General features: G+C 43.3%; 1 protein-coding gene and 1 non-coding gene across 3 annotated transcripts in view; both read right to left on the bottom strand.

Annotated features, from left to right (window-relative positions):
• cabin1 (calcineurin binding protein 1) overlaps nucleotides 1-23135 on the bottom strand; it is a 464629-nt gene that overhangs the window by 259051 nt on the left and 182443 nt on the right. The window lies entirely within an intron of this gene.
• On the bottom strand, nucleotides 14816-15015 carry LOC145356229 (U2 spliceosomal RNA). The gene has a single exon (XR_013889094.1). It is a non-coding gene; the product is annotated as a U2 spliceosomal RNA (small nuclear RNA).

Raw genomic sequence — 23135 nt, 5'->3', positions numbered from 1 at the left:
GGGGATAAGAAGAGGCACGAAGTGGACACATTCAGTGAAGACCCGACTCCCACAGGAGACTCAACCAACAGTGAGGACTAGAGACCCAATGATGATGGAGGAGGGCATGCAAAGCCAACGTTTCCAAAAAAGACCCTGAGTTTGAAGGTGAGAGACAGCAAAACTCAGTGAACCGAACCCAGCAGCTTGGTCAAGTTCATCGACATGGGCAGTATAAGAAATCTCAGACAGATGGCATAAAGTATTAAGTTATTCTGCGACTTAAGAGTTATTTTCGATCAAAGTTTATATAATAAAAATTTGTTAATAAAATTTGGGATGATCTACAAACTGAGCTTTATCCTTTGTCCATCTCAAAAGGGCACCTAGATAATGTTTTTACATAAGAACATAAGAACTAGGAGCAGGAGTAGGCCATCTAGCCCTTCGAGCCTGCCCCGCCATTCAATAAGATCATGGCTGATCTGTCGTGGCTCAGTTCCACTTTCCCGCCCTCTCCCCATAACCCTTAATCCCCTCTCTTATCAAAAACCCATCAACCCGCGTCTTAAAAATATTTAGCGAGGCAGCCTCCACCACTTCAACGGGCAGAGAATTCCAGAGATTCACCACCCTTTGAGTGAAGAAGTTCCTCCTCAACTCCGTTCTAAACCCCCCCCCCCCCCCCCCCCCCACTTTATCTTGAGGCTGTGCCCCCTAGTCCTACTGTCTTTTTTGAGTGGGAAGAGTCTCTCCACCTCTATCCTATCCATCCCATTCATCATCTTATACGTCTCAATGAGATCTCCCCTCATTCTTCTAAACTCTAACGATTACAAGTATAGTTTATTCGGCCTCTCCTCATAGCTCAACCCCCTCAACTCCGGTATCAGCCTAGTAAACCTCCTCTGCACTCCCTCCAAGGCCAAAATATCTTTGCGCAGGTGCGGCGCCCAAAACTGCACACAGTACTCCAGCTGCGGCCTCACCAATGCCCTATACAGCTGCAGCAAGACCTCCCTACTTTTATATTCAATCCCCCTCGCTATGAAGGCCAGCATCCCATTCGCCTTCCTGACCACCTGCTGCACCTGCAAGCTGGGTTTTTGCAACTCATGCACAAGGACCCCGAGGTCCCTCTGCACCGTCGCCTGCTGCAGTTTTTCGCCACGTAAGTAATAGTCCTTCCTACCATTATTCCTACCAAAGTGGACCATCTCACACTTGCCAACATTAAATTCCATTTGCCAGTTCCTGGCCCATTCGCCCAGCCTATCTAGATCCTTCTGCAGACTCTCCACACCCTCCGCACAATTTGCCGTTCCACCAATCTTGGTGTCATCAGCAAATTTCGACACCCTACACTCGGTTCCCTCCTCCAGATCATCTATATAAATGGTAAAAAGCTGAGGCCCCAGCACCGACCCCTGGGGCACTCCACTAGTCACCATCCTCCAATCCGAATAGCACCCATTGACCCCCACTCTCTGCCTCCTATTTGACAACCAATCCTCTATCCACGCTAACACCCTACCCCAACTCCATGTCCCCCGACCTTCTGCAATAACCTCTTGTGAGGTACTTTGTCAAACGCCTTCTGAAAATCCAGAAAGACCACATCCACCGGCTCTCCTCTATCCACCGCCCTATACACATCCTCATAGAACTCCAGTAAATTTGTCAGACACAACTTCCCTTTAATGAAACCGTGCTGCGTCTGCTCTATCAAGCAATTCCCTTCAAGATGCCTCGCAATTTCCTCCTTAATGACGGATTCTAACATTTTACCTACCACAGACGTTAAACTAACCGGCCTATAATTCCCCGCCTTTTGCCTGGCACCCTAACATGAGCGGTCAAAGTGGTTGCCCATTTCCAAACAATAAGTGGTAAGTAACATTTGCACCACTCAAGTGCCAGGCAATAACCATTTCCAACAAGACAGAATCTAACCATTGCCTCATGCAATTACCATCACTGAAGCCCCCATTGTCTACATTCTGCTGGCTACAGTTGACTAGGGACTGTGCTAGACTAGTCATATAAATACTGTGGCTATAAGAACAGGCCAAAGGTGAGGAATCCAACAGTAACTCCCCAAAGACTTCACCAAGACACAAGTGAAGACTGTGATGGAATATCTCCACTTGACTGAATAACTGCAGCTCAATCAACACAAGAAGCTCAACTACCATGCAGGACAAGGCACAAAGCAGCCTGCTTGAATGGCACCCCATTCGGAAACATTCACTCCCTCCACCACTGCCAAACAGTGACAGCAGTACGCATCATCTACAAGATGCACTATAGGAACTCACCAAGCTTCATTAGGCAGCACTTTCCAAACCCACAACAACTGCCATCTAGAAGGGCAAAGGCAGCAGATACCAGGTTACACCATCACCTGGAAGTTCCCTTCCAAGCCACTCACCATTCTGACTTTCCGAAAGAAACCAGGGATGGGCAATGAATGCTGGCCTGGCCAGTGAAACCCACATTCCATGAATGAATAAAAAACAAAAGTAGCTCACTAGACCACTACCTAGAGCAATTAAGAGTCAATCATCTCAGTGTGCAACTGGAGTCACATATAGGCTAGACCAGGTAAAACCAACATCATATAAGCAGAGCATGCTGGATAAACTCACCTGGTTTGGCAACAGATGGGGCAAGAAACAAAGTTAACACTTCAGATCTAAATGGCCCTTCTACATTTCATATAGATCTGAAACGTTAACTGTTTCTCTCCACAGATGCTGTCAGACCTGCTGAGTTTATCCAACATTCTGTTTTTATTTCAGATTTCCAGTACCCACAATATTTGGCTTTCATTAAGAACAGCAGGGTCCTTCCCTAAAGAACACTGGTCAATTAGTTCCATTCCTACTTTGCAATAATTTTTTACTGGTGCCAGCTTTTCCCATCTCCATTGCTCAGCAACAGCCTAAGGAGAATATGACCCATCAGTTCAAACTGAGGTTGTGTGTACCTGGAGCCTGCAGCTGTACTGGGCTCTACTCAGAGATACCTGGACATAGGCTGCATTAGGAATCCTCTTGTTGGATCACAATGTGTAGAATGCCTTTAAAATCTGAACTAAGATTTATATTTGCATTTTATTTTTGCTCTCAGTTAGACAATTATAATTAGAAAATATCTTAATTTATTTTCTAAAGACTTTATCCTGGTACAGAAGGTGAAGTCGCACGGGATTAGAGATGAGCTGGCAAGATGGATATAGAACTGACTCAGTCACAGAAGACAGAGGGTGGCAGTGGAAAGGTGTGTTTCTGAATGAAGGGCTATGATAAGTGGCATTCCTCAGTGATCAGTACTGGGACCTTTGCTGTTTGTATTAGGAGGAAAACGTGACTGGTTTGATTAGTAAGTTTGCGAATGACAACAAAAGGTTGGTGGAACTGCAGATAGCAATGAGGATCATCAGAGACTACAACAGGATATAGATCAGTTGGAGACTTGGGCGGAGAGATGGCAGATGGAGTTTAATCCGGACAAATGTGACGTAATGCATTTTGGAATATCCAATACAGATGGGAAATTTATAGTAAATGACAGAACCCTTAAGAGTTTTGATAGGCAGAGGAATCTGGACGTACAGGTATACAGGTCACTGAAAGTGGCAACACAGGTGGAGAAGATAGTTAAGAAGGCATGCTTGCCTTCATCGGCTGCAGCATGGAGTTTAAAAATTGGCAAGTCATGTTGCAGCTTTATAGGACTTTAGTTGGAATATAGTGTTCAATTCTAGTTGCCACACTACCAGAAGGATATGGAGGCTTTGGAACGGATACAGAAAAGATTTACCAGGATGGTATGGAGGGCATTAGCTATGAGGAAAGGTTGGAGAAACTTGTTTTACTCTCACTGGAACAATGGAGGTTGAGGGGCAACCTGATAGAAGTCTAGGAGGTTATGAGGAGTATTGACAGAGTGGGTAATCAGAAGATTTTTCCCAGCGTCGGGACATAGGTTTAAGGTGCGAGAGGCGAGGTTTAAAGGAGATGTACGAGGCAAGGTTTTTACACAGAGGGTGGTGGTTGCCTGGAACTCACTGCTGAGGAAAATGAGTGGAAGCAGATACAATAGTGATTTTTAAGGGGTGTATTGACTAATACATGAAAAGAATGGAATAGAGAATATGATCCCCAGAAGGGCAAAGGGTCTCTGCAGACAGGGCCTGTTCCTGTGCAGTAATTTTCTTTGTTCTATACCCCAACAATATCTCATTGATATTCATCAAGAGAGAGCTAGGATGGCAACGCTTGAATTAAATTGGTTTTATACTTACTCCATTGCTGGCTTCAATGAAGTATTTCTGACTAGCAATTAGGAATGGAATCACATTGAGGATTTCAGTTCTCTGGGATTTAAAAGTCATTTTCCCCATTTAATGCAAGATGAGCTGCCTCATGGCTTGCAGGAAGAAAACATACAGGCCTCAAGTCACTGGATACCAAAGGCAGGAGTGCTGAGTCCCCCTTCAGTGTAACAAATACCACTATAATCTTACAACAACAGATATTGCAGTATGGATACACATCCCACACATGCAAGCATCATTAGGAAAGTACTTCATCATTTTAAACCTTCCTATGTCAGGTGAGATGAGTAAGTGGTGCAAAATAAACTCTGTGCTCTATCTGCACAAAAGATTCTAGTTTTCTAATTACAGATAACAATCAGCTAACCACTCAGGAAACCTGGCATCTGAAATTATTATTTGCTGAAGTAGACACCTTCCAGTCACGGCTGCACCTCAGTCATTTTTAGTTGCCATGGGAGAAATAAATTTAGATGAATTTGGCAGATAAATGACTGATAAATATGTGCAGATACAGCAGGGATTGGTTTATGGGGAGATACAACTTCAAGAACAGTGCACCAGAGAAACTTGGCTATTGTTACAATGGTTATGAGAATGCACGTACAGGGTGCCACATTTACTGTTGCACTGCAGTGGGGTGGCAATCAACAACGTAGCAGTCCATCAGCCACATCGGGAAGTGCAAGCAGCACACTCGAAGAAGCAGCAAAATTTTGAGTCGATTGTGGCAGCAGGTGTCAGTGACCAAGACTTCAACATTTTAGTTAATTTAATGGTGAATCAGATTGAGGAAAATTGACCCAAGTTAGCAGCAGAAAGAGGAATTGAGTGAATCATGTGAAAAGGGAATGGCCACCGCCCCCCAAGCAATGAGCTCAAGCTTCAGCCCTCAATGCATTGGGAACAATGTCAGAGAAGCATCTGGAAATTTTATACAAGACTGCAGATTGACATTCTTGACTTTCTTAAATATTGAGGACCGCAACAGAGATAGGATTTAATCTGTTTAATAGTGGGAAGATGAGAGGGCAACCCAGGTAAAACCCAGACATTTTTGGAAAATGCAGGACAAAACTGCAGCCAAAGTCAAATCATCAGCTCTACCAATCTGAACTTCAAAGCCTGAGGCAGAAAGCAGATGCACGTGTTGACAATTTTTTTTTAAACAAGATTGAAAAATGCAGCCAGAAAATGTAAATTCAAGGAAACAAATGAAAGACTGCTGGATCAGCTCATTTGGGGCTCTACACACCTTGAAGTGCAAAAACATTTCATTGGAAAGGACAAACTCATCATATCACAGGCTGTGGACACTGCCAGAGTATTTTATGTTGCTTCACGGGATGTGGGTGTTACTGGCTAGGCCAACATTTGTTGCCCACTTCTAATTGCCCTCAAGAAGGTGATGGTAAGCTATGTTTTTAGTCACTGCAGTCCATGTGCAGTCCACAGGGCTGTATGGTGGGATGAACTTCCAGAATTTTGACCCAGTGATGGTGAAGGAACTGCGATGCAGTTCCTATAAAGCCAAAAGTAGACAAACGATGAACCCACTAAAATAGCTATTTTTCAGTTGTCAAGGGAAATCAACGGGGTTGATTCTGACAAATAGCAACAAAAGAATGCACACCAGACAGACAGAAAGATTTGCAAAAAGACTGTGGATGGCCACAAAAGTCAAAGAAGGAAATGTCCCACACGTGGATCAAATGAATAGCTTGAGGAAACCTCAATCACTGGGAAAAGATGTGCAGAACAAAGAATGATGATGATGTTCATATTCAGAATAATCACACCCAAAACTACACTGAAGGAATTTCACCAGAAGATATACAAGGACCAAATGGAAATGTGTTAGCACAAAGCCACGTGAATTGTGATTTGGATAGGCATCCCCAAAGACATTGAACGAATGGTACCTCCATATAATGCACAGCGTAGAAATACACAGCAGAAAGAGAAATTCATAGCGAATGAAGTACAACCCAGACCATAACACACTGAAGGAGCTGATGTATTCACATATTTAAGAGGATTCAGTGGTGTAGTGGTGACGTCATTGGCCTAGTTATCCAGAAGCCCAGGCAAACGCTCTGGGGAAATGAATTTAAAATCACACCTCAGCAGCTGATGGAATTTAAATTCAATTAATAAAATCTGGAATATAAAGTTAGTCTCTATTAGCGATTTTCAGGAAGGAAATTTGCTGGTCTTGCCAACATGTGATACACAGCAATGTGGTTGACTGTGAACTGCCCTGAAATAGCCTCGCAATCTACTCAGTTCAAGGGAAATTGAAGATGGGCAACAAATGCTGGTCTTACCAGTGACACCCACTCTCCGCAAACGAATATAAAAAAAAAGACACACAATCAAGAATTGTATCTGAGTCGCAAGTCCAACTCAAATTCTCCTTTTACCCAAAAGGTGAAAGATTTGAGAGTTACAATTATCTCAGAAGAACGAGCTGTTTGCTGAACGAACAGTTCCTGAAAGTATAACACGTGACACGGAAACCCAATTCAGCTGAACAGAGAGAATTTCAGGAATTCACTGAATGGTATGAGTTCAACAGCATCCTCTCATCGCATTACCCAAGAGGCATATGTTCACAGAAAAACATCTGATCTACATCTCTCACAGCTGACATGAAATCACCTGCAGAGATGTTGAAGAGATAAAAGTTCAAGACAACTCTGCCAAGCAAGATGCTCCCTTCAAATGATGAATTGGAAGTAAGACAATACCTCACCAATGTATGGGCAGAAGGATATCAACACCACAACAAACATGTTAAATCCCTGCCCAGGTTGTTGAAATTTCAAATTGCATGTGTACAGGATCCAACCATGAAAACCTGGAACCTGGCAAAAATTGCTGGTGAAGCCAAGATTGAAACCAGCAAATGACAAGGACCAGAGTCCATATCTGACTGACACCTGCTGGAAAAGCAGAAAAATAAGCAATGATACCTATGATGTGGAGATGCCGGCATTGGACTGGGGTGGGCATGATCAGAAGTGTCACAATACCTGGTTAAAGTCCAACAGGTTTATTTGGTATCACAAATCAGGTCGGAAGGAGCTGCTCTCCAAAAGCTGATGATTCCAAAATCAATCTGTTGGACTTTAACCTGGTATTGTGAGATTTCTTACTGGCCAAACAAGGACAGTATTTGTGTATTTCCCCAGTTTCGGCCACACTGTCCGGCACTCAGATTCCCCGGATTATCTCATATTGAAAAGGGCTATGTGCATTCCGTGCACCTGAGGATGGACGTTTACCGGGCCCTGGCATTCTCCACATATGGAATCAGTAACTCCATTGAGTGCTGTGACCACTGCCTGGTGGACTTTAACCTAGTGTTTGAAGACTTATCAGTGATACCAACATCATCCTGAACCAGCGAGGCAACGCCAACGTCACTAACCAGCAAGGCGTCACCAACGTCACTAACCAGCAGAACAACAGCAACGTCACTAACCAGCAGAACAACAGCAACGTCACTAACCAGCAGAACAACAGCAACGTCACTAACCAGCAGAACAACAGCAACGTCACTAACCAGCAGAACAACAGCAACGTCACTAACCAGCAGAACAACAGCAATGTCACTAACCAGCAGAACAACAGCAACGTCACTAACCAGCAGAACAACAGCAACATCGTTGTTGTTGTTCGTCCATCATCATCGATGAGGACCTCGACACCATTAGTCATTTTGAGGCTGGTTGTGGTGTGTCCAAAGATGACTGATCAGACCAATTCGGGCACGGAATGTCCTGGTACATACTGGACAGACTTGTGTAGACACTGTAGTTGTTGCGCTGGTGGCTCTGAACTTGCGCAGTTCACGCTTAAGTTGTGCTTCAGCAATACACCTTGCTTCGTGAGCTTGACAGCCCTTGTGGATGAGGCAGCGCCAGCGTTTCCCAGGTGGTCGTGTTAATGTCAAGTGACTTCAGGGAGGCCTTGAGTGTGTCTTTGAAATGTTTCTTCTGCCTTCCATGTGAGCGTCTTCCAGCAGAGTTCCTCAAAAAGAAGGTGCTTGTGCATGCACTCGTCTGACATACGGATGACGTGACCTGCCCACCAGGTTTGTGCTCTCATCAGCAGTGTGTGGACTGATGGGAGACTTGCTCTAGAGAGAATTTCAGCGTCTGGTTCTTTATCTTGCCATCTGATGCATAATATTCTCCGAAGACAAGTCACGTCGAAATGATTGAGCTGTCTTGCATGCCTTCGATACACAGTCTACATTTCACAGGCATACAGGAGGGTAGTGAGAACTGAGGCGCTGTAGACTTTCAGTTTTGTTGCTTGGCTGATTCCTCGACATTCCCATACAGTGGAGCGCAGTCTACCGAAAGCGGAACTTGCCTTTGCTATTCTGCAGTTAGCTTCTGTATCAATAGTCACTGCTTGGGAGAGGGTGCTGCCAAGATAAGTGAACTGGTCCACTGCCTGTAGTTTCTGCCCTTTGATTGTGATTATGGGTTCTGTGTACGGTGCATGAGGAGCAGGCTGGTGCATAACTTCGGTCTTTTTAATGTTGATGGTGAGTCCAAGTTGTCACAAGCTGTGGAAAATTTGTCCATACTGACTTGCATCTCTGGCTCTGAGCCAGTATACAGGGCACAGTCATCGGCAAAGAGGAACTCTCTCAGAACAGTCTCTTTCACTTTGGTAATAGCTTGAAGAGCTTCCCATCCACTCTGTACTTGAGGCTGATTCCAGCAACACTGTCCTGGAAGGCATCATTCAGCGTGGCAGCAAACATCATGCTGAACAGTGTGGGTGTGAGCACACAGCCCTGTTTGACGCAATTGGTGACTGGGAATGCCTCAGAGCATTCTCCACCATCCAGTACTCTGGCCATCGTGCCATCACGGAACTAGTGTACCGAATTGGAGGGGGCAGCCGAACTTTGACATGATCCTCCACAGGCCTTGTCGGCTGACAGTTTCGAAGGCTTTCATGAGGTCAACAAAGGTTGTGTAGAGCTCACGATTCTGCTCCTGACACTTCTCCTGAAGTTGGCGTGCAGCAAAAATCATGTCAGTAGTCCCACAACCTTTGTGGAAGCCACAGTGACTCTGGAAGCAGACCCAGCTCCAGATGAGTGACCAGACAATTGAGCAGAACTCTTGCAAGGGATTTTCCTGTGATGGAGAGCAGCGAGATTCCTCGGTGGTTGTCGCATCCTTGCTGATTGCCCTTCCTCTTGTCGAGGTGTATGATGGAAGCATCTTTAAGTTCCTGAGGAATGGATCCTTGCTTCCAAAAGGACTGGAACAACTCGGTGAGCTTCTCAATAAGTGCAGGACCAGCAGATTTATAGGTCTCTGCAGGTATGGCATCTGCCCCGGGGCTTTACCACTGGATAGCTGGCTGACAGCTTTCGTGACTTCGGCTACTACCGGTGGGTCATCCGTGGCGCTGTTGATATCAACCTGGGGAATCCTGTCTATTGCCTCACCGTTAATAGATGACGGTCGGTTGAGGACAGCTTCAAAGTGTTCAGTCCATCTCTGCAGGATCCGAGCCTTCTCTGTAATGAGAGTTGTACCATCTGTACTCAGGAGGCAGGAGCTCCCGAGAAATTGAGGTCCGTAGAGTGTGTTGAGGGCTTCATAGAACCGTTTCAAGTCACTTCTGCCAGCGTATTCCTGTATTTCATCTGCCTTGGCGCTCAGCCAGGCATCCTGCATTTTACGCAGTTTATTCTGGACTGTCCTGCGAGCACTGGTAAAAGCATTTTTCTTGGCAGCTGAAAATGGGTCATTCTGACAGGCCCGATGAAGATGGTGCTTTTCAACAAGTAGAGTCTCTATCTCCTCATCATTCTCATTAAACCAATCATCCTGCTTGCTGGTGGAGGGTCCAAGCATCTTCAGTGCAGATTTACGGATAGCATCCCTGAAGCATTCCCAGTCGTCCTCAGCACTGCCTGCGAGGTGTACGTCAGCAAGCTTGATTTTTAAGTCTTCAGCTAGTGCTGAAGCTATGCTGGGGTTCTTTAGCTTGGCTGCATTGATTCTTTTCATAACCTTGCTTCCTTGTGGTCACCTCTTATGTCTGATGTGAAGCCTCATTTTGGAGGCAATGAGCCTGTGATCTGTCCAGCAATCAGCACCACACATGGCCTTGGTCACTCTGACATCCTGCATTTATTTTCTCCTGACAATGACATAGTCGATAAGATGCCAATGCTAAGAGTGGGGGTGCATCCAGGAGGTCTTGTTACGGGTAGGCAGACGGAAGGTTGTGTTGGTGATGAGGAGGTCATGTGCAGCACAGGTCATCACTAAGAGCAGACCATCACTATTACACTTGCCCACTCCATGTCTCCCAATGACTCCCTGCCAGATTGCAGAGTCACACCCTACTCTTGCATTGAAATCGCCAAGCAAGATCAGCTTGTCGGTCCTGCTCACTGCTGATAGTAGGGCGTCTAGTTCTTCATAGAACTTGTCTTTCATCTCGTCTGGGTTGTTCACTGTGGGGACATTGGCGCTGATCAGGGTGGCTTGACTTCTGTTCTGTAGCGGAAGCTGTGATGTCATAAGCCGGTCGTTCACACCCTTGGATAGACTGTCAAGTTTCTCAACAAGGTGACTCCTGACAGCGAATCCAACTCCAGCATCATGATGCTCGTCGCTACCGCGACCGCTCCAGGAAAAAAGTGTATCCACCTCCAGTTTCAGTCAACTGACCTACATTGGCAAGACGAGTTTTGCTCAGGGCTGCAATGTCAATGTTGCGTCTTGCAAGCTCTCTGGCAACTAAGGCTGTTCTTCTCTCTGGTCTGTCTGCTGTCGGGTTGTCCAGAAGCGTGCACGTGTTCCAAGTGCCAATGGTGAGCAGTGTCACCTTGTGTTTTATTTTGTTTGTTCGACCGCAAGATGGGATCCCCGCCAGCCACAGTAAACCAGACAGGGCGTTGTGAAGCAGGCAATGTTTAGGGCACCTTTTCTAGCCCCTTCCTCATTCTACGTAGGTGAGCAGCGCGTTCCTGAAGAGGACTGCTCAGTCGCCCAGGTAGATGCCGAGTTCCACTGCTGCTTCGGTCAGCAGAAAACGACCATTAGACCTGAGCCGCCTGCGTGCAGGTCCGTGACTACAGCTCCCAGTGTATCCACACCTGCTGCTTCGTCGCTTGCCCATCGCCACTGGACTTCAAGGGTTGAACAGGACACTGATGATGATGATGGTGTTGAAACTAGCACTTGATTTGGATTAAAGAGAGAGAGAGTTGAGCAGTGTCAGCCTCACTCTCTCTTTCCAATTCCCATCTAGATCCAGGGGCGAGACAGCACCAACGCCACCGACCAGCGAGACAGCACCAACGCCACCGACCAGCGAGACAGCACCAACGCCACCGACCAGCGAGACAGCACCAACGCCACCGACCAGCGAGACAGCACCAACGCCACCGACCAGCGAGACAGCACCAACGCCACCGACCAGCGAGACAGCACCAACGCCACCGACCAGCGAGACAGCACCAACGTCACCAATGGTACCAACAGGTGACAAAAAATTAGTGACATCAACCACGAATACCAGGAACGCTCACAGTATTGCACCTGCAGCATGCCAACACTCCACTGAGAGCAATAAATGCCAAATCCACAAGATGGAGGCAAAACATCCTATCACCAAAACGATAGTGAACAATCTTTGAGAAAACAACTCAAGGTGTTCAGTTAATTTATAAAAGCCACTTTTAATTTTCAGCTAAAAAAGTGGAACAGTAATCCTGACATAGTGGCATTATATTTTTCTTTAAAAAAGGGTGTTTTTTGTTGTATAATTTATTTTTGTTATATTCTTGTGAAGAGCTAGGACCTTTCTGCTACATACATTAATGATCTGGAAGACAGAACTGAGGGCATTGTTGCTAAATTTATGGATGATACAAAGATATGTAGAGGGACTGATAGTGTTGAGGAAGTGGGGAGGCTGCAGAATAGGCAGAGAAGTGGCAGATGGAATATAATGTGGAAAAATGAGAGCTTATGCACTTTGGTAGGAAGAATAGAGGTATAGACTATTTTCTAAATAGGGAAAGGCTTCAGAAATCTAAAGCCCAAAGGAACTTGGAAGTCCTGTTCATGGCTCTTTTAAGGTCAACTTGGAGGTTCAGTTGGCAGTTAAAAAGGTGAATTCAATGTTACCATTCATTTCCAGAGGGTTGGATTACAAAAGCAGGGATGTACTGCTGAGGATGAATAAGGCTCGGTCAGACCCATTTGGAATATTATGAACAGTTTCGGGCTCCATACCTAAGGAAGAATGTGCTGGCCTTGGAGGGAGTCCAGAGGAGGTTCACAAGAATGATATTCCAGAAATGAAGGGTTTGTCATATGAGGGGCCTATACTCAATGGAGTTTAGAAGAATAAGGGGGGATCTAATTAAAATTTACAGAATACTACAAGACCTAGATAGAGTGGACGTGGAGAGGATGTTTCCACTAGTGGGAGGAAGTGGAACTCGAGGGCACAACCTCAGAGTGAATGGATGCTCCTTTCAAAGTGAGATGTGGAGGAATTTCTTCAGCCAGAGGACAGTGAATCTGTGGAACTCATTGCCACAGACGTCAATGGAAGCCAGGTCATTGATGTTTTAAGGCAGATAATGATAGGTTCGGGATAAATAAGAAAATCAAGAGTTACGGGGAGAAGGCCGGAGAATGGGGATAAGAATCATATCAGCCATGATTGAATGGTGGATCAGACTGGATGGGCCAAATGGCCTAATTCTGCTCCTATATCTTGTGGTCTTATGGACCTTATTGTTATTAGAATGCACATATAAGGTGCCATGTGTATTGCTGCAAGCAAGCGACACAGCACCAGCCCACCAGCCACTTGGGGAGCTGTGAGGAATAAATAGTGTTCTCCAGTAATGCGACAACATAACAGTCACTTTTTTAGTGTGTTCCCATCATTACACAATTTACTGAATTTAAAGCAGATATGTTTGATAGATGAAAGCACACATCATACAACAGATAGCATCTAAAAGGTATTCTCAGGATGACCACACCAGCTTTTCCTGCTTGTTCTGTTAGCCACTGAAAATGGCTGGTGGGGGATTAAAGAAACTTTGTGCCTCTGCACAAACAGATACACAAGCAGTCATGGTGTAAAAACAGGGTTCACACCACGGAGATAGGCACGTAAAAGAAAGCTTTGCTATTCAAAAATCTCACTGCCATGCACACCTGTGCACATTTCAAACACACAATCTTGCTACCTGCTCTAAACTCTCCCCTTCTCAAAACATTAAATTGACCATCTCTTTCCTACATTCCCCTCACAAAGAGATCCATGGGTACAGGTTCATAAATCCTGGGAAGTGTAGTCTCAGGTGGATAGAGTGGTGAAGGCAGCATTCGTAATGCTTCGTTTCATTATTCAGAACACTGAGGGCAGGCGTTGGCACAGTTTGTTGAAGTTGTACAAGACATTGGTATGGCCACACTTGCAACAGTGTGTACAGTTCTGATCACCCTACCCTATAAAAGGATATTACAAAACTAAAAAGAGTGAAAAGATTTACTATTATGCTACCGGAACGTGATGGTTTGAGTTGTAAGGAGAAGCTGGGAAGACTGGGACTCTTTTTCTTTGGAGCGTAGGAGGCTTATGGATGATCTTAAAGAGGTCAATAAAATAATGAGGGGGCCTGGATAAGGATAAGTCAACATCTTTTCCCAATAAAAGGGGAGTCTAAAACTAGAGGGCATACGTTTAAGGTGAGGGAAGGAGATACAAAAGAGTCCAGAGGGGCAATTTTTTCCACATGCAGGGTGGTCAGTGTCTGGAACAAGCTGCCAGAGGTAGTAGTAGAGGCTGGTACAATTTTGTCTTTTAAAAAACATTTAGACAGTTACATGGGTAGGATTGATTATAGGGGGATATGAGCCAAACGCGGGCAATTGGGACTAGTTTAATGGTAAAAACTGGGCAGCATGGACGTTGGGCCGAAGGACCTGTTTCCATGCTGTAAACCTCTATGACTCTAAATGCACCCCTCTCCCCATACCTAGCAGCCATGTGAAAACTTGAATCTCATCAATCAGCTTGATATTTCAGTTTTTAATTTTCCTCCATTCTTAAAGTTACAAAGCCAAAGCCCAAATCCATTTCCTGCTTGCTTCAAAATCAAATTCCAATTGAATCCAATTTATGGTCCCCACAAGAGCTGACAGGATTAGGCATTGCACCCCATCTTGGGCTTGATCTGATACTTGATCTTAAAAAATGTCCACTAACTGGTGATCAGTTTAATACTCGACACGAAACGGTGCTCAATGATACAACGTTTACCTTAATTTCCCTTAGAATTACAGAGCCTGATTTTAAATCATTTCCAGTTTTTTTAATGCAATTCAATCCAATCAAGTCCAATTCAGAGTCTCAACAAGTTGAGACATTCCTGATCCAAGCTGACAAAACAGGACTCTTGCCGCCTGTCTTGGCTTGATCTACATGATCCAAGCTGATTGGAGTTGACATTGCATCTCCTCCAAGGCTTGATCTCATTTGCATCTTAGCCAAAAGACCGAGATGCCGCTTTTAAAAATTGCTTCAAATGAAGCTAAAATGTAACCCAATTACTTCAACCAAGTACAGCATGTCAATACTACACTTGATCTTAGCCAAAAGGCCGAGACAGTTGCGTTAGGAGCTTGAATTTAACAAGCAGATACATTTCACCACCATAGGAAGCAGGCTTGTTGTTGGACCCTTGCAACATTCAAGTGGGAGTGAATCATTTCATCCCTTCACACTTCTACATATAACATTGAAACAACTTGCACACTCATTCCAATCATCTGAAGTACATCAGTTTTTCACTTTCATTTTCTAACAAAAACAACGAACTTACTGAAATCAAGGAACCTCTTTCTGTTAATAACAGTTTCTATAATTGATTTGGGAACCACTTTTAGGAGAAAGTTACAAAGCTCACTCTTCTTAAAGCTACATTCTGACAGTTAAAGTTGTACATCCCGCTGTTCCCAGTTGTGCTGCTATTTCAATCAGAATGTTTAATTGAGTCAGAGGCACAGTAATAAACATAGTATCCAGGGGCAGTCGTCTATATTCTGTGAATGGAAACTTTTGTATGGAAGCCAGCTCAGGTCACCAACATAGGGAAATTAACTCATAAAATGTAATGATTCAGAGGTAATAAAACAAGCTTGTGAGAGTAATAGTTTAAACCAAAACAAAGTCTAGCTCTGTACTTTCTTCACAACGAAAAGTCTGTCTACTTAGCAGAATAATAACTTGTTCTAGAAAACAGTTGAGTTTTGAGTCACTGACATTTAGATATTACATTAATCCATGTGAATGTAACTATTAGTACATTTGCAACAAGCACATATCCAAAAATCTGCCTAAAATCCAATTAGAAATAGTGCAGTAAATTATTCTTTTAAAACAAAAATGAACACAAGAGGTTTTCTAAAGATGGAATAAACTACTCTTTACTATTGCAAATTACAAGCATGTCATTTTGGGATTCCCGAGAAGGTTACATCAATCTTCACTGCTATTTTACACTGTGGTTATATTCACCACACATTCAGAAAAAAATCAGAGTTTCAACAAGTGGCTAACTGAAAGCACTGCGAGATATCAAGCTATAAACCAGCATAATATTTCTCTTACACCCCTTCCCCACTGTCCAACCAACGTGACATGATTATCACTGACTACTATTACAGATCATGACATGGACATGCCAGCGTTGGACTGGGGTAAACACAGTAAGAAGTCTGACAACACCAGGTTTAAGTCCAACCAATTTATTTGATAGTAAACTCACAAGCTTTCGAGGAATCCTGAAAGTCCCCCATTTGGACTTAAGCCTGGTGTTGTCAGACTTCTTACTATTACAGGTACCATACATGGCCAGCTAAGTCTGACCAGCCAGCTCAGGAACAGAAGGAAAATTTTAAAATGTGCATCAGGTCACAAAGTATTTGAAGCCTTTGCTGTGATGGTCTCACCCATCTTAGTATTCCTCCATCGCGGATGCCTGGTAGATACTCATCTTGCTGGAACTGAAAACTTGAAAAGAGATACTCATTTCCCATAGCTAGTGAAACTGTCATGAAAGGCCATAATAACAGTAGCACACATTAGCATCTTTCTCAAATGTCCAACTACAAGCCCCAGTACTGAAAGAAAACTTTAGCACCACAGAAGATGAAGCAGTATTGTTTTTTTGGTGGGAAGCAAATACATTAGATATCTGCAGGCTGGGAACTAGCATGGCATAGGATGCCATTATACAGAGCCATGAATCAATACAACACAGCAGTTCATTTTAGCATTTCAAGTTACAGCTGCAGAAAGACTATTTTTCTTGTAGCGTGCCTGTCAAATATTTGTTGATCTCTTCTATCTTATCTTTGACTGTATAGCAGTATAGTCAGGTGATGCTTTTGGATACAGTAATCAATGAGTTTCCACATGAAGTGGGGCGGGGGGGGGGGGGGGGGGGGGGGGAGAAGGAGGTGGTGGCAATTAAATCTCATACACCCATAGGACAGTTATGACACAGGCAACTGTTTGAAAACAGCTTTAAGGTTATGTTAACTTTCTAGATAGAAATGACTCATTTCTGAATGCAAATACCTTCCTTAATTAAAAAATGGATTATTAACGACACAGTTATGAGCTTGCTGTTTCTACTATGGACAGGCACCATATACATACAGCAAACATTCTCTCTGTTTTGGAGTGTAAGAGCAGATGGTTACTGGCAGATTGTAGATTCACTTCCCACAGCTTCCTGCCGTCCACCATGCTGTCAACGTGAACCACTACCCTACTGGCAAAGGGGAAGGAACGGCCTCGGCACAGGATGCCCTCAGACTATGTCCAGCACACACTCATTGACTGAGGAAGAGCACAGCAAGCTGATCACAATCCTGGTGAACAACTCAGATAACCCAAAATAGGAGAGAAGTGGAACATGATGAGATAGCTACGAATATCTTGGATGGACTGAACAACCATCACTACAATGCAGGAAGGGAAATTTTGCATGCACACAGAACTATACTGTCTCTAACCATCTCCCCCCAAGCTACTGAATAATACTGAGACTTGAATCAGGCAAGTTAATAATGTCAAAATGTAAGTATTAAGGCTGGAATGAATGGGAATCAAGAGAAAACCCTCCACTTGTTGGAGTCATACCTGACACAAAGGGAGATGATTGTGGTGATTGAAGGTCAATCATCTCAGCTCCAGACATCACTACAGGATTCCCTCAGGGTAGTGTCTGAGGGCCAACTATCTTCAGCTGCTTCATCAGTGACCTCCCTTCCACCATAAGGTCAGAAGTGGGGATGTTCACTGATGATTGCACAATGTTCAGTATCATTAGTAACTCATGAGAAACTGAAGAAAGCGTGTCCAAATGCAGTAAGGCTGGGACAATATCCAGACTTGTGCTGAAAAGTAGCAACTAACACAAGTCATCGACAATGACCATCTCAACAAGAAAGTATCTAACCGTTGCCCCTTGACATTCAATGGTATTCTATTTGACAAATCCCTTACTATCGACATCCTGTGGGTTACCATTGACCAGAAACCAAACTGGACTAGCCATATAAATACTGTGACTACCAGAGCAGGTCAAAGGCTAGGACTCCTGCAGTGAGTAACTTACCTCTCCTGTCCATCACCTACAAGGCACAAATTAGAAGTGTGGTGGAATATCCTCTACAAGCCTGGATTAATGCAGCTCGGACAACACTCAAGAAGCTTGTACGATCCAATACAAAGCTCAATTGCTACTCCTTCCATTAACATTCAACCCCTCCACCACCAACAAACAGGGGAAACCATGTGTAGTATCTACAAGATGCACTGCAGGAACTCATCAAGGTTCCTTAGATAGCACCTTCCAAACCCAGGACCACAACCATCTAAAAGAGCAAAAAATAATTAGGAACACCACCACCTGGGACTTCTCCCTCCAAGTCACTTACCATCCTGACTCGGAAATATATCGCCATTCCATCATTGCTGTTGGGAAAAAATCCTAAAACTGTCTCCCTAACAACATTGTGGGTGCACCTAAACCTCAGACACTACAGCAGTTCAAGAAGGCAATACATATGCATTGCTACCTTCTCACCACCGTTTATGTACTGCTCATACTTTCAGGACTTCAGGATGTCACAGAACACTATGCTGCCAATAAAGTATAGTTGAAATATCATCCATGTTATACTGTGGAAAGGCAAGCTCCCATAGAGCAAAAAAGATGATAATGATGACATTATCAAAAACAATGTTTTTGTTTTCTCATTTTTCTTAATCCATTTTTTCTTTACTTCCATTTTAATTTTTATTTATCTATATTTCCAGTTTTTGTTTTTGTTCTGCAGCCATTATCTACTGTCCATTCTTGGGGTGAGGAAGACCAATATAAACTCCATTAGTAAAGTTTGATCAGACAAAATTGTTTTTATATACAGATTTAGCTGCTGACTTCAGGATTAATGAACAGGACAAGTGATTGGTGGCCCAGTTAGGATGATTTAACAAGGACAAGATACCTCGTTGCAGGCATGTGATGTGGTTAAAAGCCTGCAGCACAGTATAACAGATTTTTCACTGAATCACTACAAGACGCTGAATAATCCAGTTAGTCTCACCAGTGATTTCCTCAAGATTTTATCTATAAACCAACGACAGTAATCCTACTTAATAACTCTGATTATCATTAAATCCAACATCTCTTATTTATCTGCTCATTAGCTTCAACAGTGGAACATACACACATGTGGGCTCCTAAGTTCATGAAACATTTGACACAGTAGGGAAACGATACCTTCCAATCATTTCAACTCCTCCACTGTGTCATTCAAAATAAAGTCAACATACTTGCAAAAAAAAATGACACTGATCTCAAAGGCACTGAACATTGCCTTCCTTCCAGTTCAAATTTCCCATTGCCTACTGGGAGTATTATGGCAGAACAATAGGTCAACATCAGCTGCCGGAAATCACTTTGGTCCGTGATTCAGGAGCTGCCCACCATAGACAGGTAAGCAGAACATTTTATAATCTATTTTTATATGTTATATTAAATAACATTTACCACCACCACAGCACTCGACAAAACATTGAATTTTTAATACATTTAGTCTGAGAGTAAAAGAAATAGGAGTTGGCCATTTGGCCCTTTAAGTCTACCTCACAATTCAAAACAATGACAGATCAAATTTGGTCACACTCCTCCCAAAGCTACCATATTCTTCCTTAGATTGGAGACCAAAATGCTGCAGTACTCCAGGTGTAGTCTTACAAAACTCTATGCACCAGCAGTATGACCTCTTTACCCTTATACGCTAATGCCGCTGTAACAAAAGTTCACACAGTACTCTCCCAATTACTTGCTGGATCTGCAATAAGCAGCACGGGTGGCACAGTGGTTTGCACTGCTGTCTCAGTGCCAGGGGCCAGGTTCAATTCCCAGCTTGGGTCGCTGTCTGTGTGGAGTTTGCATATTCTCCCCATGTCTGCGTGGGTTTCCTCCAGGTGCTCCGATTTCCTCCCATAGTTTGAAAGAGATGCTAGTTAAGTGGACTGGCCATGCTAAGTTCCCCCTCAGTGTACCAGAACAGTGTGGCAACTAGGAAATTTTACAATAACTTCATTTCAGTGTTAATTTAAGCTGACTTGTGACAATAATAAATATACTTTAAAGCTTTAAAAAATACATTGTAAATATCTGAGGTCCAAGCACTGATCTTGTGGTTCCCTACTAGTCACAGCTTGCCAACCCAAAAATTATCTGTTTTGCCAGTCTACAAAATAATCCTTATTCCACACTAATATATATTCACAATTCCATCAGCCATTGTTAATATGGAACATTAGTGGGTTAGGAACGGTAATACTCTGACCAACATCAATAAGAAACTTGCATTTAAACAGCACCTTTAACACAGAAAGAATTACCATGGATGGAGAGTCTAGAACTAGGAGCCATATTATTAGAATTTAAATCAAGAATTTAGAACTGAGCTGAAGATCATGGTTTTTATTCAGAGGTTTATGAATCTTTGGAATTCTCTAACCCAGAGGGTTGGGGATGTTCCACTATTGAATATATTCAAGGCTGAATCTGATGGAGTTTTGGGTGCTAAGGGAATTGAGGTGTATATGGATAAGGCAACAAAATGAAGTTGATGCAGAAGTTCAGCTATTTTATTATTGAATGACACAGCAGGTTCAATGTACCCTCTGGCCAACTCTCAGTCCTATTTCTTATGTGCTTATTAGACAGAGTAATCAAACTTACAGTTTTAAACATAAGAAATAGGAATAGGCCCTCGAGCCTGCTCCGTTATTCGAAAAGATCATGGCTGATCAGATTATGGCTTTAATTCCACTTCGCTGCCTGCCCGCCATAATCCTGGACAAAATGTGATCCTAAAATCTGTCCAACAAAAAAGCAGGTAGCTTCATGATCATCATTCCCATGCAGTAGGTACACAAACACTGTAGTAAAGACTGTTCAAGGTTTCTTGTTTTCTACTATTATCAAAAGATACCATTTATTAGGGCAGATCACTATCATACCGCATTAAACTGATCCTTTGAAAAGGTAATTGTTGGTTCGGTGTCAGTGCAGCAAGAATGCTTTTTGCTGAGTGACAAGGCAGACAATTTCTGATTGCAGCAGACAGCCACCACAGAAAATGCTAATCTTTGCTCCTTATTACATAAATAATTTAGCACAAGACTATATGTATAAAATTAGCTTAATGGATATTAATCTAAAACTATATTGAGAAGAAATATGGGGAGCTTCAGAACCTGTATCTTGGTTGAACTGTTCACTGATCAAGACTATATAACAGTAATGACGCAGCTTTGTAACTGGCAGGAATAATATTTAGACTTGGGCTGAGTTTTATGGAAGGGGTTGAACGTACTGAGGACATGGCCAGTGGAGGGAGGCAGGTTGGATTTTGGATGGGAAGAGATGAGGGAGCCAAGAGTGGATGGAAGAGTGGGTTTTGAAGACCATTCTTAGGAGGCATTAAGCAGGGAGGGGAAGTACTGTCTTACAAGGGGTAACCCACCTTCCTTCCCATCACTTAAGTTTGGTGAAAAAGCAGCCTGCCAATTCTCTTTTGCCTTCCACTGGCCAGCATATTTTGGTGGCAGATCTTCTTTTCAACTTGCCCTTTCAGACATAAACCTTGCGTGAGTTTTCTTGGGCAGTAGCACAGTTTGGATGTTGGGCAGGAACCCACTATGGTTGGGCTATGGTGTCTCCTCCTAGTAGCTTGTTGAGTTCTCATCATTGCAGATGGCAAGCTGCTGGTGGTGCAGGACAATTCAGGTCTTCTTAGTGACCCAGGACACACTGCAGCCAGCTGGAGGATCTCAGCAGGCAGATATTCCAGGATAGCTGCCCAGTAGACAGGGCGCTCCAGCCCAACACGCTTAGCACATTGACCTTTACGCAGCAACCGACGGAAGTGGCTGACAGGGAACTGGATACCAGCTCTGGAAGATCAGGGCTTGACCTGGGAATACCCTTTGCCTCCAGTTTCACCACCATTAACTGGTGCATTCAACATGGCAACACCTCTACCAATCAATCTCCACTTGGCAACCTCTCTTCTCACACAGTATAAAGTTGCACTTGATGAGTGCAAGACAAAAAGTTTCAACAAAAGTCTTTTTTTTGAGCAAACTCAGGTTCTGTATTCCAAAGGATTATTTGCATCAAATATCCTAATATACAGTGTAAAAGAAACAGAGAAAACAATTCTTGAAACATGTATAAAAGAATATTTTTAGTGTGTTTACAGCCTGATGAAGCAAGCAGATCTGCTTCAGGAGATGAAGTGCAGCAAGTGGAGCATGTTTCATTAGAACTGTATTTGGGATGCAATGATCACATCATCATTAGCTTTAGAATAATGAATGAAAAAGACAAGGTACTATCAGATATAAAAAGTCCAAACTGGGGGAAGGACTACAAGAAGTTGAAAAGGGATTTGGCCCAAGTGCACTGGAATCAAAAATTGGTATATAAAACAATCACTGAAAAATGGGAGACCTTCAAAGAAGAGACTGTTTAGATACAAAGTAGATACATTCCCATGATGTGGAATGTAAAAACAAGAGCTCCCTGGATGAGCAAAGAGACACAGGGGAAAATTACAAAGATAAAAGGAGACGTACAACAAACGTAAGGTTCCTAATACTGTAGGGAGCCAAGCTGAAAAAAATATTTAAAAATGCAATTGAAAAAGGAAATAAGAGGGACAAAGAGTAAGCATGAGACCAGATTAGCTGGTAACATAAAAGGGTATCCAGAAATCTTTTATAAACACAAATTGCAAAAGGATTGTTGCAAAAGGGTTGGGTTGATTTCGGGCCCAAAAACATATTCTTATGGAGTCAGAAGGCATGGCTGAGGTACAAAATGAGAACTTTGCATTTATTAACGAGGAGGTTGCCAGTGTCATAGTAAAGGAAGATATAGTACCAATATTAAACAGAGAAGTTACTAAAAAGGTTGACACTCAAAGCGAAAAGTCACCTGGATCAGTGTGTAAGCATCCTGTTTATAGAGAAAAGCGAGGCATGGGAATTATAAAAGCTTTGAACAAACTCTCACTTTTCCTTGAATATGGGGGTCGTGTCGGAGGACTGGAGGATTTTAAATGTTACACCATAGCAAGCATCCTTTTGGATGTATCACAGCTTGGTATGGCTCCTGACCCTGCTCAAAGGGCTG

Source organism: Carcharhinus amblyrhynchos, chromosome 20 (genome assembly GCF_965287045.1).
Source record: "Carcharhinus amblyrhynchos chromosome 20, sCarAmb.v2.hapA, whole genome shotgun sequence".
Taxonomy (NCBI): Eukaryota; Metazoa; Chordata; class Chondrichthyes; order Carcharhiniformes; family Carcharhinidae; genus Carcharhinus; species Carcharhinus amblyrhynchos.
This window is presented reverse-complemented; position numbering and strand designations above follow the sequence as displayed.